Source organism: Cibotium barometz, chromosome 20, assembly GCF_041138505.1.
Source record: "Cibotium barometz isolate CiBa-2024 chromosome 20, ASM4113850v1, whole genome shotgun sequence".
Taxonomy (NCBI): domain Eukaryota; kingdom Viridiplantae; phylum Streptophyta; class Polypodiopsida; order Cyatheales; family Cibotiaceae; genus Cibotium; species Cibotium barometz.
The window spans coordinates 46,684,282-46,703,315 of record NC_141065.1 but is presented as its reverse complement, the minus strand read 5'-3'; the positions used below and the strand labels follow the sequence as shown (position 1 = coordinate 46,703,315).

The 19,034-nt window shown below is 41.6% G+C and overlaps 1 pseudogene across 2 annotated transcripts; it reads right to left on the bottom strand.

Moving 5' to 3' along the window:
- Positions 1 to 2,278: 2,278 nt before the first annotated feature.
- LOC147627941 (putative TPR repeat-containing protein At2g32450 pseudogene) lies at positions 2,279 to 5,561 on the bottom strand (annotated as a pseudogene). 2 transcript variants are annotated; one of them, XR_015268354.1, is made up of 2 exons: positions 5,369 to 5,561; positions 2,279 to 5,203 (listed from the first exon to the last, which is right to left on the bottom strand). The product of XR_015268354.1 is annotated as a putative TPR repeat-containing protein At2g32450 pseudogene, transcript variant X2 (transcript). The 2 variants fall into 2 exon arrangements; XR_015268353.1 differs by having other exon boundaries at positions 2,279 to 5,208; positions 5,369 to 5,560.
- Between the last annotated feature and the right edge of the window lie 13,473 nt (positions 5,562 to 19,034).

Sequence of the window (19,034 nt, the reverse complement as noted above, 5' to 3'; positions counted from 1 at the left end):
CCCATCTCCCGGTGAGCTGCCTCCCAAAACACCGGCCGGAGGAGATGATTATGACAAGGTGCCACTCTAGCCTATATATGGCTCTTCAACTTCCCATGCTTCCACTTATGGGATAATCCAAGGCACCTTCTAGCCATAGATCACACGCTCGAAATCGCCAACCTTCCAACAGCACATTGACCCCCCGCCGGCCAAGGTGGCCAAGGAGAGACTCTAACGGTTATGGATTTGGCAGAGCCGGCCCCTAAAGCGCCTTCAATGGGACCTAGGGGAGTGGACTTGGAGTGATCTTACTGACCAGGAGGAGACATTGAGTACCCTTTCTTCGCATGCACCGTACAGCTAGGCTGTAGGATTCAGATGCTTGAGGTTGAGCGCACCCCGGTAGCACTAGCACACTGGCAGTCACAAGGCCTTTCACGACATTTTCTCTCTGATTTTTGGAAGAGGCTTTGGGATAGTTTTCAGCCTCGAAAGATCACCCTCTTTTCTTTAGCTGCTGGCACACAAGAGTTTGGCGGTCGGCACGTGGTTGGCCATTGGCGGTCGACCAACTACTTATCCAAGGTGCAGCCACCCTCGGGAGTCTCAGCAACATTGTATTTGGGATTGCCCAAGGGCTCAACAGGTTTGGTAGCGATTTCTCCCCATTTTCACGATGGACAGGACCTCGACCTGCGTCATTTCATGGGGCACTATCACTTGGGCCACTTAGGCTGAGCTTGTCATGGCCTATGAGGAGGAAGGTGGGGGGCTAGCCCGTCAAGTCTCTCACCTTTGCACGTCGGTAGTATCAATCCTAGACCCTGTTAGCACATTCATCCCCAGTTTCTGCCCATTTCTGGTGCCCCTTTGGTCCCCTTTTGTATGGCCCTTGTTTGTGGGCTGGCCACCCCTTTTTTACTATTTTTCTGGGATTTTTCCCAGCCATTCTGGCATTTTTCCAGTCGGCCATGTCCAACAGCTCCAGTCGGCCTGTTTATGAGCTCCAGTCGGCCAACATTTCCCCATTATAAATAGTGGGTGCTGGCCTCTCATTATTCATTCAGTCTTGTACATATTTGCTCCCTCACTTATGAGACTAACACTGTCTCTTGCTTGGGACAGTTTTGGTTCAGTATATTCAGCATAGTTTGCTCCATATCTCTCTCTCTCTTGCACTCTCTGTTCAGCACATTCTAGTGCCACTCTGCTTCCACTCTGTGCACTCTTTCAGACCCATCTACTGATCATTGGACTCTGGGTTCGTGCCAGAGATAGGAGATCTGTAGCAGTATTGCAGCTTGGCACATCTAGCAAGCTAGATGCAACAAAGCCATCGAAGGCACCCACACTCCGCCTACGGAGTCCACTAGGAGCATTTGCCTCTTGCAAGTATGCTGCCAACTATCTTGCAAACCAAGGTCTTGGCTTTAAAATAAGCCGCCAAAGTAGATGAGAGGAGGAGGTATACTTCCAAAATGACAGTTCTCCGTAGAGGAACATGAAGCAACTGCCATGGAGTCCTCTGAAGAAGGGGGGAATCGGAAACCACGATTCAACTGCTGATGGGACCAGGCACAGGCACTGACCAGGAGCAGCTGAGAAGGAAGAGGCAGGGGGTACAAGAAAGGGGAGGGACCAACACAAAGGGAAAAGAGGGAGGAGGACAAGACGACGAGGGGGAGGGAGTAGGACAAAAGGAAGGGGGGAGGAGGAGGAGATGACCAGGGGGGCAAGAGACAAGGGAAAGGGAGTCCCTTACATACTGCAGAACACCTGCATTTCATGTCTCTGTGCTTCATGTACTTTCATGTGTTTCCCAGAATGCCCAAAGACATGCTATGGCTGGATTGAAGACAACACAAAAACTTTAACTCCTATACTTTGATCCTAAATGGCTTTTCCAACTTAATGCAGCATCACACTCGATCCTCTACATTGCTTATGCATTCACCTCAATGGTGTCTCTCATCATTAGGCAGACAACAGCAAGGATTTTAGCGTTCAACTTAACTCATCGTGGAGAGGATCTATGAGCATCTTCCACACCACTAGAACCTTGCTCAGTAGAGAAATCTAAGAATGGTACATGCATTGAAGAAAAGCATGCTTCCAATTGCACGATCCACTGCTTTTTTAGGTTTTTTTTTAGCAGCAAACATTATCACAGTAAGACCCACCCTACCCAAGAGGTCATGAGTTTGAACCCCAATGGCCGACACTTCTTGAGGAAAAAAATAGAACTCTAGTAAGACAACCCAAACACTCATTTCTCAGCAAATTACTATGGTAATACTTGTGCAAATGCTGATGGATTTATTGACTCTGTACTAAAATTCTTTCAAGTTCCACAATCATTTGCCGAAATGAATGCAAATTTTACCTTTACAATTCTGAACAAGATGTGAAAGGCGATTTTAAGATTTGGAGTCTATCCTTGACAGCTTCCAGTTCACTATTGAACTCTTTGAAATAGTAAAACTCTTCATGTTTTGCAATAGAGGGCACCTTGCCGCTACTGTAGCATAAAGAACAGAGGCTGAAATTAGACTTTGTCTCCTTGAAGCGGGGGCCAATGATAGGATAGCAGCATACAGAACAGGTCTGCCGCCCATGACGGACCTGATCCTCCATCTCCAGTTTTGCTAAGATACTTAAGATCCCAAATCCCCAATCAGGATCATCCAGCATTTCAACAAACTCCGGGAATGATAAGCTTGCATGATCATCATCTCCGGTAGTCTCACCCTGATTGATTTCCCCTTGTGAAGGTAGATAAGCTGCCCGCAGCATCTTCAAATACTGCTTCGCATCTTGCTTTGAGATTTCTCCATCGATATTCTTGGAAGAGCGGAAGACCAGCGCATCAAATGCTGTATGCTTTCTTCTGTCTACTGATCCCCCACAGACCGGAGCAAGAACAGCAAACACCATGCCTAGGTCTACTCTCCCTGAACCTGTAGGGTCTAACACGGCCAGTACTTTCTCATTGATCACCTTCATGGCTCCTTGATATGCTTCAGGCTTCAAGAAATGAAGCAGACGCCGTATAACTTTCTCCAGAGCCTCTTTCCTAATCAACTTCTCTGATATGCCAACATGTGAAGAGGACACAGGTAGCAGAGTTTGGTTGAGTTCTTTTTTCATATTGGCTATGTCACATCGGTTGAATCTAGTACATCTTTGAAACTGTCTGATGTCAAGAGCTGATGCAAGCCATTGTCTAGGGGTTGTACTTGCATTCGCTCTTCTGAACCGAACGGACTCCACTATAATGAAGTTGTCTTCAGCTCTGAAGCTATCCCCTACTGTGCCTGAATTCACCTCACCTCTTCTCAAAAAGCTTAAGAGACCTTTAGGCCTCTTCTCCATGTGTCGGAGATGCACCATTGCATCATAGAGCTCAGACCTTCCTGTCATCTTGTAAGCTTCCTTGAACGCTCTCTTTGATTCATCAATCTCCCCTGCTCCGAGTAAAGAAACTGCTCTGTTGAGCTGAGCACGCCAATTACCTGGTTGCAGGGTGAGCACCTTGGAATATGTACTGGCCGCCCTTCCATACTGCCCAATGTCTTTAAGTAAGGTTCCAAGATTGTAGAGAGCCTCCATGTGATCAGATTTCAAGTCCAAAGCCTTCTGAAACTCCATAATGGCCTGATCATGATGTCCTAAAGCATGCAAGACTGAACCGAGCTCACAGTGAGCATCAGCATAACCTGCATACAAGAAGATAGCCTCAAGCAGGGCCTCTCTTGCAGCTTTGTACTCGCCAACTCCGTAAAGAGCACTTCCCAGGAGCTTCAGAGCCCTGTAATGCTTGGGCTCCTTGATGGCTGCCTCCTTGTAGTGCTCACTTGCACTCAAGAGCATTCCTTCCGCCTCCAAGGCGATGCCCAAATTAACATGGATCTGAGGAAGAAGACCCTCCCATTGATCCCCATCTATCTCCCCTGCATCCAATGCTAAAGTAAAAGCTTCTTTCGCCTCCGAGGTTTTACCCAAGGCATAAAGTGTGTTGCCCTCCTGAAAGTGAGGCCTCACATCTGTGGGTTTTAGCTCCGTGGCTCTTTTGAAGCTCACCAGAGCTTCCTTATACAATCTGTGATCAAACAGTGTTCTACCAGTGGCCATGTGCGCGTCGAAAGCCTCTTCTTGTGTCCGCGATCGATCAGCTTTCTTCCTTATCTCAGCCAATCCTCTCTGGAACTGTGAATAATCCTGGCCAAGCTCTTGCCAGGGTTTTTTACCAATGACCACCTCACTAGTGGTGCTGCCATCTGTAGAACCCACATCCCTAGCCCATCCTATGCTTGCTGTGCAAGAATCACTACCACAACTATCACCTCTTCCCTTCTTATCCATCTTGCCTTCAAGCCGCCTGATGAGTATCTCTAGTTCTTCTATCAAGCCCCATGTATCATCATATGCAATGCCATTTTTGGGCGATCCTGCCCATGACCCAACTGTTCTTTTCCTCCTAGAGGAAGATGTTCTTTCATCTGCTAAGAATACAATTGCAGCAGAGGTCTCATTCCCACCATCTTTGCTATAGGCTTCAGTTTCACTATCTAACTCCAGGCCCAGGGCATTGAAATCTCTGTCAATGTCTCCTGCACCATCATCATAGGTCTGCAGCAAGCCATCAAAGCTCAGGCCCTGGTCCCCATCAATATAGTCGCCGTAAGTGCGGAAAACTTCATCAAGGATAGCTGCAATTTGATCCTCATTGAAGGTCACTCTTGGGTTGACAGCAACTACAAGGGCAGCCATCTCCTCTCTGCTGAGGTGCCCGTCTTGGTTAACGTCAAATCTGTTAAAGATTTTGGTAACCTTTTGCACACGGAGGCTGGAGGCATGCCCTCCATAAGCCATAGCCCGGCAATTGCACTTTCTGCAGACTACTTAATGAGGGTAAACAAACCCCCTGCACAGCACGGCTGATGTGAAGAAACCCAGATGCAAAAGCCCTACGAGTAGATGTCTTCATGTAGACAAGAAGCTTTTTTCTGCTGTTTGGGAAGACGCCCACAATGCCTGCAGCAGTTTTGTAGGCAAAACTTGATGTTTTGAGCGGACATGAGAAACCCAGATAAGCAACAACTGCCCAAAGCTGGTGTTAAACTCTGCGAACCAAGCTTGCTTGCCATGGAGAGCACAGTTTTCAGAGACTTAGCAGAGGTGGGTTTTGGGGTTCTTTCCTTACAAGGGAATCCTGTGCAGCCTTACCTTAATCAAAGCCATACAAAAATCAGAATTGTGCGAACTGTAGATCTCAAAGGTACAGGTAATCAGAGACTAATGTTAAAATAAGTCGTTTGCATTTCCGAGGTGACAAAATGCCTGCAAATTTCCGAAGAAAAATTTGACTACGGTGTTGTTGTCCTACCTTATACAAAATACAAGGGAATCAAAAACAGTGGGTCAGTGATAGCAATCGGCAGGTGGTAGCGCGTGTGGCCGTTCAGAGGTCCTTTGTAGATAGGAGATCGGGACCAATCAAAGCTTGATATTAATCTGTACATAGCCAGTGCCCTACAGGAAAACCATGGTTGCTGCGAGAGCACCTCAGTGAGTCCCTTATAAATTAAGATACTGGTTCTTTATTATTATCCTTTGCAGAGGGTGCCCACCGTCCACTATCCTCAGTGTCCAGCTTTTGTACGAATGACACTGCTTAGGCGCTGAAAAGTTCTTTCAATTGTTTGCACACATTTAGCATTTTTTCCTCGAAGGGAGCCCTAGTAATTTTTATTTTTTATTTTTTGTGTGCTATCGTCGTGTACCCCTTCGGCATCGAACCCGGGTCCTCATCGTCGTAGGGACCCCACAATTTTACTAACTGAGCTATATGCCTTTCTTTTGAAGGGTAAAATTTTGTATGCCCTTATCTGAAAGGTAAAAAGCCCTCTTAAGGGTTTTGCGGACTTCAAAAATGAGGGTTGTTTGCACATATCACATGGCATAGGAAGAGCATTCCCATTCGTTACATCTTGCATATTGGAGCATTCCCACAACCAATTTGAGATCTCCTAAACTCCTTTTCCTCCACGCAACACTACACTCCTTCGCATGGCCCTACAATGTGCACGTTTTGCATGGGCTAAGATTAATCCATACAAACCCACAATATATGGTCGATTCCAAGGGACACTAGCCCTCGTAATCCAAGGTAGAAATGATGTCAATATTATACATTAGGTTTGAAATGATCCAATTTTGGAAGAAACTCAAAATCCTTATACTACACAAAGGCTTATTAAGTTTTGGTGGGTGAGGTCATGGATGATGTAATGGCTCACATGGTCTAGTCACACATTGTGTGCTAGTCACATAAGATAGGGCTTTGGGTCACATGAATTGTGATAGTAGACACATGGAACGTGTGTAGATCAAGAAAAAGCATGTGCGTGCAATTAAATTGATCATTCAATTAAGCTATAAATTGAATATACTCTCTTCGTTAAAAACCATTCCCCAAGTTAACATGGTTTCACCCGCCCAACCTACCATAAGGCACTTTGCCTTCTTACCCACTCGAACAGGCACTTATCTTTTGTAAGATGGTGTTGGAACATATAAATCGGCCTTCCCTTGAGCTTAATATCAAATAGGGAAAGTCAAAGGACTTCGTGTACATGCTTGCTTAAGACTAGTAACAAAGGTCGAACCATTTTTAAGTTGGCCGGCCTATTGTGAAAACTAGTCACTTGTCATTTTTTACACTAAGCAATACATAATCATTTTCTTGCAATAGAATATTTCTAAGCTCCCATTCTTCGCTACTCTTGTTGTTGTTGCTTGTGGTCATGCTTGCTAGATAGGATTATTTGTAGTTTTTTAGCTTGCATTAGCTTCTTCTTCTACCCCACCTTTTGTGAGACAGAACCATCGTGAAGGCTATCTCTTTTTGCCTCCATCTAGGCATCAAGAGCTCTTCCTTCACCCTAGAGGCAAGGAGCACTCCAGTGTAACATAACGGAGTGAGGATACAAGACGGATGAGGCAGTCAATGCACCAAGCAGCATAGAACCAAACGGTGAGCAACATAATACATATATTGTTCCTAAGATTCCATCTCAACGTAGAACATGGCTAGACTTTGGGATGCCAAAGCTATGTATGTATCTAGAGTCTATGCGATCACTCAACTCATACGAGTTGGCCGAGTGTCCTTGGCAGATTGACATGCCAAATGGCCATGAACTAACAGTGAAGAGAGAATCTTTTGATGCTCGTACTCGAAGCACCCGTGGTGGTTGTGCTAGCGGTGGTGATCACATAGAAATAGAGGCACAAAAGCAAATTCAAATAGAGGCACAAAAGCACATAGAAAAAATACTAAAGAACAAACCATAAGAGAAAGTATCACTTTATCCATGTCTTTTAGTTTATAATAGTTAAATGTGAAACATTTAATCCTAGTTGTTAGAAGGTTCATATCTTATGGAGTTGGTTTTTTAAGACATATACGTGTATGTCTAATTAACAAGAGTTATTCCTTAATATATTACTAGATGTGGTGCATCTAGAAGATGATGGTGTCGGTGGTGATACAATGCTCATAGTTGGTTTTTTAAGACATATACGTGTATGTCTAATTAACAAGAGTTATTCCTTAATATATTACTAGATGTGGTTCATCTAGAAGATGATGGTGTCGGTGGTGATACAATGCTCATAGTTGATGAATTGCCACATGGTAATAATTTCCTTGTTGTTTACATTTACTTGTATAGCACACTTTATTATTATAGTTATTCTAACGTGTGAAAAATGATAGGAAATGTGGCAAAGGCAATTGAGCAGTTCGTCTACCAACCTCCAGCATCGCTAGATTTAGTGCTTTGTGATTAGGGGTCACATTTGTTTTTAGGTGTGGTGGGCGATTCCATTCAAATGGGGATGTATTTTTCAAAAGCCCCATAGGAATACTCCATTCACCAAGATCCATGAGTTTCTTCTTTCTGTGGTGAGCCCTAATCGATTATTTGTTCGAAAGGGACATAAGTAAAGTGGACTATAGACTTTGTTATTTTGGAATTCCCTTTTGGGGATAGGTTGATTGGTGTTGATGGTATGCCTCCTTGGAATGACTTGAGAGAGGAACATATCCACTATGGGACATGTGTAGCAGGAGCTACACTTGCAAACTCTGGGTGGCTAGTAATAATTTTACCTATTGTTGGTAAGATTCCATGTAATAGCTAGTCTTTTCTTGTTCTTATTTCAAAGAGGAGTATTTTATTTGAAGATGGTAATGCTTGTGAACTGCAGGGCCAAGTATAACATGGGTTGAAAGATACATTCATGTTGAGGGATTGGAGGTGGCTAGGCGAGTGCATATTTGTGAGTGGATGCCGTATGGATACTGTGATTTCTCTGGTCATCGCATCGAGGTATGATTTGCATTAGTAACTATTTAAGAAATTAAGGATAATGTTTGATTACATGTTATTTGACTATGTAAAAATTGTCTTGCAAGAGGCTAATGTTAGTGTATTGTCTTACTTCTTTCATGTTAAAGCTTGATAGCTTTTTTATGTACTTCGTCCGACTGAGGGGTTGCAATCCTACTCTATTCTATAATGAGAGCCAATCCTTTTTTCCTAAGCTTCATATTACACCATTTAACAGTCGAGTTACTCATTACCAACCAATGACACATGATAGTGCAAGCTCATCACCAGGTCCAATTCGTGCTCAAGTGGTACGAAGTGTATACTTCCTTTAATGCTATTTGGAGATGATATGTGTTCCTCGTGGTCTTGTGCTTGAGATGGGATGTGGGATAGCCCCTTTACTCTGAGCTTGTATGGCATTTGGCCATCCATGTTGTGCCTTTGATGTGGATGAAGTTGTTGTATCTACTATGGTTTAACCATTGATAGAATCTCTATCACGAAAGAGATTTTGGCTCAAGGAACAAATGGAGGAGATAAGAGATGTTGGGGAGGATGGCATGGGCATGGACATATTGACAATCCATATGACTAGTGAGCTTCACACTACTATCGACAATTAGTTTTCTCTTTTTTTTAAAAAAAAATGTATGACACTTTTTTTTGTACCTCTTTGAATTATAGAGCATTTTGACATCTTTGAATTATAGAGCATTTTTGTACCTCTTTGAATTATAGAGCATTTTGACATCTTCTCTTTGGTTATGCACTTGTCAAATTCATTTCTTTTGATGGGATGAAAATCTTATTTACTTTATCTTGATGTTATGTGTATAGCACCCTTCCTCTTTCAGCTGAAGCGATGGCGAAGTATATGTCTACTAGTGCCAAGTATGATGGAGTGTTACGAGACAAACATCATGTTTGATCTTTCTTCATTGATGATGAATGCTTTGAAGATTGAGTGGAGGGATTCTGGCCACATTCATAGAACTATAATTAGGTGTCCACATTCATAGAGTGCTACGAGACAAACATCATGTTTGATCTTTCTTCATTGATGATGAATGCTTTGAAGATTGAGTGGAGGGATTCTGGCCACATTCATAGAACTATAATTAGGTGTCCCTACTTATAGAGACTATTTATGTAACTCTACCAATACAAAGATGAAGTGTTGTCCTATTGAATGTTGTGTTTGGTATTCTTATGTTGATGCATTTAAGAAGGGTTTAAGCTTCATTTATGGTGCTAAAATTTAGCCTTCTTAGTAATCAAATAAATTATATTATTTCTGACTGTGGTGTGTATAATAGCCCTCCTCTCTTTTGAATGTGGGAAGGAGGTTTAATCCTTGTGTGGTGAGAAAAGAAAATGTTACGCTATTTAATTGTGAATTATAAATTTAATTTCACATGTGTCATGGTGAAAACATCCGTATTTGTAGCCGGCTAATTTTAGTGTGGTGTTTGTAAAAAGGATGACTACATACTAATTTGACCCTTGTAATGATTTTTTTGCTAGGAACATTAATAGGAATGACCTCATAGTCTTGAAAATTGTACCAAGTCAAATAAACATATAATAACTAGAAATACCTAAAGGAAGTTGGTTTTGATTGCGCCTTTCCACCAACAAGCACTACATCTAATCATAAAATAATAGTCAGCTTAGGCTTATGGAAAACTACTCAAACAAACAAAACCGAGCCCACTTTGAGGGCATTACTTGCCCTAAAATTCAAATCACCAACATTGAAAATTCTACTTTAGCAACAAATATCTACTTCAATCCAAGTAAATTTATATGACTTTTAAAGTTCAAACTAGGCCCACTTTCACGGCATGCCCTAAAAGTGGGTTGTGTAACCTCAAACCAGGCCCACTTTCACTTTCCTTTTTCAAGGACATAGTTTAACCTCTTGTGAAGTACCAATAAATGTTGTGAAATATCCAATCCATGTCATGATCGAATCAAAGAACAAGGGAATTCAATCTATGTCCACTTTGAGGGCCTGCAAGCATGCCCTCAAAGTGGACAATTTATGTTTTTGTTTATCAACAAAATGACACCATTTCTCTTTATTATACACTTAGAGAAAACATGGTTCACACACAAATGACTTTAAGGTTTGAAAAGGGTTGAATGTGGCAACACGACAAGGGTTAAAAACGATGGATGTGGCAGTATCTCTATATCTATATCTATATATTATCTTAAGGGTTCAAATTGAATGCTCTCAGCTTTTCACTAGCAGCCATGCTCAAAAGATGATGTGGCCAATGATGAGCAATTAGTACGAGAGGAGCAGGAGCGTTTAATTCCTCTTGCTGCTGCTGCTGATAATGATGATACACATTCTCACAATGATGCTTATGCCAAGGGTAACATTCAAGTGAAACAAGAGCACCTAGATGAGGCAAAGTAGCATATCAAAGAACCAGTAGAAGAAGAGGAAAAACATGCACAAGCATGATAATCCTTATTGTTGGGCTTTATTTGGCCATTTTTGGCCTAATTTGAGCATTTTTAGGCCAAATTTGCTATTTTTCGAAGTTAAAAAGGTTATTTTTAGTATTTCTAGCTAATTATTTTTTATAATTAGGATGGTTACCCATTTGTGTGTTTCTTTAGGTTTTCATACTTATTTTTAGTCATCTTAGTTATTTTGGTGGTCAAAATCTCATGTATATCGAAAAATTTATTTTTTGTTATTATTAACAGGCGACGTGTGTAGGTTGTGTTGCGATGCTTTGGTGGAAAAATGTAATGGGATGTAGCTCTATGCATTTAGGAAGCGTATGCACCACTAGGAGCACTTAGGACCAAATTTTGCCCCAACTGAACATTTTAGATATCAAGGGGTGGTGGCCTTATTTTTTTTTAGAAAGGGGGTAGTCTTGAGAGAGAAAAAAAACTTGTCTTCTTTTGAGGGCTTGGGGAGAAGATGGCTGCACTTTTTTTGGGCACTAAGAGCAAAACTGGATCATTGGGTAGCATTTCTACAGGCCTATGTATTCATCTCTACCCGTTTTTCTCATTTCTATGCATTTTAGAACCCTAGAGAAGGGTAATTAGTAGGGATATTAGGGGGCTGCAATTCTCTTAATTACACACAAATTCATGATATAATGGAGCAATTGAACATGGGAGTAGCTTATCTTTGATCCAATTGGTGTCCCCAAAGCAAAAACGACACAATCTACAGCAATAGTTGCCAAAACAATCTAATTTACTTAAGGCTAGTACTCTTTTGTAGTTATTCAATATGATATTTAGTAAATATTAATAGAACTAATGAATAATTAACTAAAAACTTAAGAATATATATTTATTATACTTAGATGCATTGAGTTGCAATAATTAAACACATAAAAGATAAGATTAATGGGTGAATTAAGCGAATTAATTAAAAATGGTTGCACTTGATTTTACAAAGGAACTATATAATATATTAATGATAATTAAAATATGACTTGAAAAAAAGTAACAAAATATTAAGAGAAACCTAATCTGAACTTTTGGAATTGTTTGAATATTTTTTGATATTAATTAATTAATTATTAAATTTACTATAGAAATAGTTAAATATTATTTAAAATAGGTTAATGATGAAATTTAAAGCAATGGTGTTTATCAAAGATGAGTATTACTTTGTTCTATCTACAAAAAAATATTTATCTTTATTTGGTTAGTTTTAATGGTCATAATTAACGAATTATTAGTTATTAAGAAGGGCTGGAAATTATAAATTTGTATTATAATAAATAGTAAATGATTTTTTTTTACTATGAAAATTTAAGGGTAGTTTCTATATGATATTAAAAGTAATATGAGTTATGGAGAGCTTGGATCTCACTGTAGACTTGATGAAATAAAAAATTGTCTTCACCAGCTTCTTGTAGAGCACCCTTGAAAACCCCTAGAGCCAAGAGGAATTAGAGCCATTGTATCTAGTGTAGACAAGATCTCCATTTTTCTTTAGAAAAAACGGCCCTGGCTTTTTAGCAAAAATTGGCAGCATGCGATGGCGGTTTGGCGTTTTGTTTAGATAGGCTGAAGCACAAGGGGTATGGCTATGTGTGGCTAAAGGCTTGAAGCCTATTGTTAAGCTTGGAGGGAGATCAAGCCCCTCCACCAGCTGTGGGTATAGAAGGCTATTTGAAAAAAGAGGTAAAACTTGATTATCTACTAATCTTGATTAACTATGTGATTAGCAAGATAATGGGCTCATAAATTTGATGGATTCTAAGCTAGGCTCTGATACCATATTGAATTTGCAGCAATGTGATGAGCTATGGTGGATCAAATTCTAGAATCAACATTATTAGAAAAGAGATTAGACGATAATTAAGATGTGATTAGTGAGCAATTAACTGATAGCTTAATGTAGGCATGGATAATCAAAAACCAACAAATTCTCATTAGGCCAATGCCTCAATTTATAGAGTTTACATCCAAGCATCTAATCCCAGTGATCTCTCCTTGATTCACTCCACCTCTTTTTCTTGATTCTCTCCACCTCTTTCCAAAATATCTCCACACATCCTAAATCTTCTCATGCTACCCTTTATTCTCTCCCAATAGATACTTCTCACCTTTTCACAGCTTCTCACTCATTTACAGATTCTCTTTTACAGCCTCTTGCTAAGGGCTTGTTCCTGCACACACCCTATTCACTTGTATATTTCAACATCTATTGGAGTGGCATTGTCTTCAGACAACTTTGGAGGCTCCTCATTGTTTCCTTCAACATAGTCCCGAAATCCTTTATCTATTAGGAAATTGGTCATTCTAAACTTCGAGGCACGGAAGTTGTTCTTGTCCAACTTCTAACTGAAAATATGATTGAGTCCATCATATATGTTTGCCTGCAACAACAATAAGAAACCTGCAAACAGACAATTTTTATTTGTAACCTATAACACAATAGTCTCTTCTGTAACTGCTAGCAACGGTACTTCAGCATGACCTGTATGTCACCAATTCTGACTAGAGTACATGTACATACACCCAATGTTAACAATACATGTGCAAACATTGTCTGCACTACTGCATTGCAATCACCAGAGTTCTTTCTCCAACGAGAACATTGTCTGCACTACTGCATTGCAATCACCAGAGTTCTTTCTCCAACGAGAACTTCTTGAAACATCGAAAATACCTTGCAATGACAGAACGGAGATCGAAACGTGCCCAAAACGTGAACCTGGTTGCACAACTATAGTACGAAGTACTAGGTACCACACAGGCACCTCCAAGCTTGCGAGATGACAACTCCTCAATCAGAGATGTGTAGCTCTCGAAGCTACCGAGGGGTGTATTACCTAAACCAAGAAGAGGAAGAGATGATGATGCTCTTACCCATTGTTGGAAATACACCAAAATATCTTGTGACATTGGGGATACGAGCATTCGGTCATTAGGTTTATAACCAACTTGGTGTGAACACTCTAGGTGTGAACAACCTCTTAGTTAGAGTCAAAAGACAGGGTTTAATAACTATAAAAGGATATTGTACTTGGTGGTTCAATCATCTCCCATATCATTCATAATACAATCACTTTGTGTTGTGCCTAACTTGCTCTCTCTTTTCTCTTTTCTTCTTCCTCCTCAACCATGGAGAGATTTCATCATCCATAGCTCCATGGTTGAAACTGTAATTACCAACATGGTATCAGAGCCATGCTTCTCAATGATTCGTGCTTAATCTTTGCTCATCTCATCACATACCCTAATCATGATTAGTGGGTAATTACCCATTTTATCATTTTTCACCATTTATTCTCATTTAGGTCATCTCCCTCTTCTACCCCCTACCATTACCACCTTGAATGCTCCTCCTACACCCAACCAAATCAAAATCTTCAACTTGGGACTTCACAACAATTCATAGGCACACCCAGCATCACTCTCAATTCAACAGATTCACATGTGCAGCTAGCCGGCAAAACGCAACTATTTTGGGAAAAACTGCAATGGCGGCTTAATCCTTTTAAATTGAAGTGACTCCCATCTCACCTAGGGGTTTTCAAGAGATGGCGAATATGTTTGCATGATCGGTTTTTTGAAAAAATGCTGCCAATTATTAGATCTGACTATGGGTGCATCACAGAAGCTACTTTGTCAAAGGTGAGATTAATGCATGATTATAAGTGTTAATCTCATGTTTATAGGCTTCAAACACAACTAGATCTATTGCTATAAGTGCCTCTTGAAGCCTTTTTGAAGAGGATTTGTGAGAGGGCTTCAATTTTACACTTCAAATTGCCCCCTCTTCTGCACTACAAATGGGGACTTGCTATATGTTGCCAAAGGTTCATATTGAAAAAACCCCTTGATTTTCTCCTCCGACAATGCTCTCCAAATCAGGGTATTTTCTACTCAAATACAAAAAATTGTTTTCACCTTGATTAGTGCTAATCATCTGAGGTTTTTAGGGCCATTAATGGTTTATATCTCACATTCAAGTGTTGCTAAACCCCTGTAAAGTATCAAATCAGATTTGCCCCTTGATTTGAGAGGTCAATTTGTTAATCCAAAATCGAGTATAAATCTGTATCAGCATTGTTTGGGACAATGGGATTTTTGAGCTTATATGTTTCATGTACCTCATCTATCATGCTCATAAATCAGTTGTATAAGGGCAAGACACTGGCCATTGATTGTTGATAAGGCTAAGACCTCCTTAAGCGGATTTAGTGCATTATCATCTGAAAGGGACATGCATCATCATCATGTCAGGCTTTATGAACACATTGAGAATATGATCCATCTTTGCCTACATGGATTTCATTACACAATCAAATCAAGGATGAAGAAGTCCAAGGGCTACATCAACATCAAGATCTACATCGACACATGAAGAAGATCAAGAGCAACATTGACATTATGAGCTACATCAAGAAGATCTTCACCAGCATGTTGGCCATCAAGGGAGGACTCTCCCTTTATTTCTAATTCCTATTTTATGTTGAGTCAAGGGTTCTCTGCCCAGTTGTCCCCCAAAATTTGAATCTTTTGGACTTTTTGGGTTTGTTATATAGCCTTGATGTTATAAAAGGCATAGGTTGTTGAGATATCGAGCTCGTCTAGTGAGGCGGTGGCCACTGATGACCCGCCTGGGGGATAGGCCCCACACTTACACCACTGGCATGGTTGGTGAGATCATGGGAGATATGCGGCCAGTGGGATGACAGGCTGTGTGACAGCCATTCTAGAGACTGGCATGGTTATAGCGCCAGCTCATTTAGTCGGGTTCACACTATAGAGAACCCGTGTATGTATTGGTTGAGTACCTTTCATATTATGAGTACTCTTATTCTTGTATATGGTGTGTTGAGTGTTGAGTAGAGAAGAAGAAGATTTCAGCCTCTCACCTTGTGTGTTCTCTATTAGGGTTTTGTGAGTGTGTGTGTGTGTGCATGCAAGAGCTCAAGCTCTCTTCCCCCCTGCATCTTTTCATGGTATCAGAGCCTGGTTCGTGCTAAGGGCTGAGCTGCAAGCAAGAGAACCACAGGAAGCGGTACGAGGGTAAGAGCTTCAACTACTCTTCCCTATTGTGTTGGTGACTACACCCTTGTCGGGAGCTCTACGGGAGGCACCGGCAAACGGTCTCTGATTGAGGAGCTTTCTTCGCGGGAGTAAAGCTAAAGGGCAACTATATAGTCCTTCGAACTGTCATTCGGACTGAACTTTCCGGGCCGAAAACGCGTTTCGGGCGCGTCTTGACCTCCGTTTTTCAGAAAGGAGGCGATTTCGAGCACTGCGGGTAAGTCATCGATTCTCTGCAGAACTCTGTTTTAAGAACTGCAGGAAGACAGATTGACTGTGCAGACACTGTGGGTGCTGGAAAGAGGTCTACAGTTGCCATTGGGTGTATGTATGCACATTGAAGTCACTGTTGGTGACATTTGAGAGTACTACAGTACCACTGTGCAGAAAATACAGCAGTTTGTGCAGGAAAACCAGAGTGCAGTTTCTGGTAAAATTGTGTGTTTGGCAAGATGTCTAATGATGGCATAACACAGATTGTGGCTGAGAAGCTGGATAAGAATAACTTCCATGCTTGGAGGTTCAGGTTGACGAATTTCCTGATGGGAAAAGGCTATTGGGACTACATAGAAGGTGAGCATGAAGAGGCACCGGAGATACCGGATATAAATCCGACTGCTGCAGATGTAAAAGAGTTTAAAGACTGGAACCAAGGAGCCAGGAAGGTTATGTATTGGCTATCCATTAGTATACAGGACACCATGATTGGGCACATTCAGGATGCCAAGTCCCCCAAGGAGGCGTGGGACACCTTGGTAAAGCTTTATGAAACAAATACCAAGGCACGCAAGATACAGTTGAAGAATGAACTTCATACTGTGGAGAAAAAGAGCATGTCTGTGAATGACTATGCGCTGAAGATAAAGGGTATTGTGGAATCCCTTGCATCTATTGGTGTGTCAGTAGATGATGATGACAAGGTGGAAGTCTATCTACGTGGTCTCGGGCCACAATACAAGGCGTTCAAGACGTCTATTCAGACTCGGGAAAACATTCCCAACTTTACAGATTTGGTGTCTATGCTGATTATCGAAGAGAAGAACTTGGGTGAAGACCAACAGTCTTCACAAAGCAAAAACAGTCAGAGCAACATGCCTTCTACACGAGTTCAGGAAGAGGACGAGGTAGAGGAGGCCGTGGACGCGGTCAAGGAGGTGGCCGAACAGGTAATCAGAATTATGGTCAGCAGAGCAGCAGCAACAACAACAGTCCCAGAATCAACAACAACAACAACAACACGCAAGTGGAAGAGGCAAATTCAGAGGCAGGGGGAGTCAAAGAGGCCGTGGAAATTGGCAAAGGCAATATAATGATGCACGTGAATGCTATTATTGTGGTAAGCCTGGACATGTGCAGTCAGAATGTTATAAGAAGCAGGCTGACATGCAAAATGGGAAAGTGCAGCAAAACAACTATGCATCCTCAAGCAGAAATAATGAGGATAATGAAAGGTTGTTTGTTATGCAGCATGTTGTGAATGCCATGTCTGAAAATGTTGATGCAGCACAAAAAGATAATGTATGGTATGTGGATTCAGGCGCTTCGAACCACATGACGAGTCATGGGGAGTGGTTCAAGGAGATGAAAAACCCGGAAAGACCAGGTTTTGTGGAAACAGGGGATGACACTGCTCATCTAATTGCCCACGTTGGAGATGTGCCATTGTCTATGCAGGATGGCAAAGTGAAGTACCTTGCAGATGTACTTCATGTACTGAACATAACAAAGAATCTGGTTTCAGTTGGCCAGATGATTGAGCAGGGTTTGCAGGTTTGGTTTAACCCTGATGGGTGTTATGTTGAAGATTTCAAAGACAAGTGCAGGTTGGTTGCAAAAGGCAACAGAGTGGGCAGAATGTTTACGTTGAATGTAGACATGCCTGAAATGAGTGCTGCGATGTTTGCAAATGGTTCAGGAATTGTTGCAGACACAGACATATGGCATAAAAGAATTGGACATGTGAATGTGCAGAGATTGAAGTCTATGCAGACAAAAGGAATTGTGACAGGGCTGCCAAAATTTAAAGTGGAAGGTATGCATAAAATCTGTGAAGCATGCCAATTTGGGAAGCAAACAAAGCATGTGTTTCCACGTAACAGATATGTGAGCAGAAATGCACTAGATGTTGTGCATTCATATGTATGGGGTCCTACGAAGACCATATCTATGGGAGGCTGCAGGTATTATGTGACTTTCATTGATGACCACACAAGGAAAGTGTGGGTATATTTCATGGAGAAGAGTGAGGTGTTCACTCACTTTCAGAATTTCAGAGTTTTGGTTGAAAAGCAAACAGGGAAATATGTAAAGTGCCTAAGGTCAGATGGAGGGGGAGAGTACTTCTCCAATGAGTTCTCTGAATATTTGAAGAAGAATGGTATTCGGAGACAGTTTACATGCAGATACACTCCGCAGCAAAATGGAGTTGCTGAGCGAAAAAACAGGCACATTGCTGAGATTGCTCGAGCATTGATGGAAGAGAAAAATATGCCGCATTGCTATTGGGCTGAGGCTGTTTCTACAGCAGTATACATCATGAACAGGACTCCAACTGCAGCCATACATGATGTAACTCCAGAGGAGAGGTTTACTGGCAGAAAACCAGATTTGTCTCATCTGAAAGTCTTTGGATGCATTGCATATGTGCATGTGCCAGATGAGCTGAGAACTAAGCTGGATCCGAAAGCTGAAAAATGTGTGTTTATTGGATATTCCCTTGAGCAAAAGGGATACAGGTGTTATAACCCTGCTACACGTGAGTTAAGGGTAAGCAGGGATGTTGTCTTTGATGAGATGAGCTGCTGGTATGCTGCTGAAAAAGAAGCTGTTGAGGCTGATGTGAGTGGAAGTGTGTTGCACAGAATGCAGGTCAGCAATCACAGTCTTTAAGTGGACCAGGAGAGTCCTCATCTAGTGGGTCTATTGATAGACCATGGAGTGGCAGGCTGCGTCATAATACCAGCCCTGCAAATGTGATTAGTACATCACGTAAAGGAAAAGAGAAAGTGGTTGAGCCCCTTGGTATGCCTGACATTTCTGCAGGGCATTCTCATGTTGATGGAGAGTCTAGTGGCTCAGATATGAGCCTTGATGAGGAGC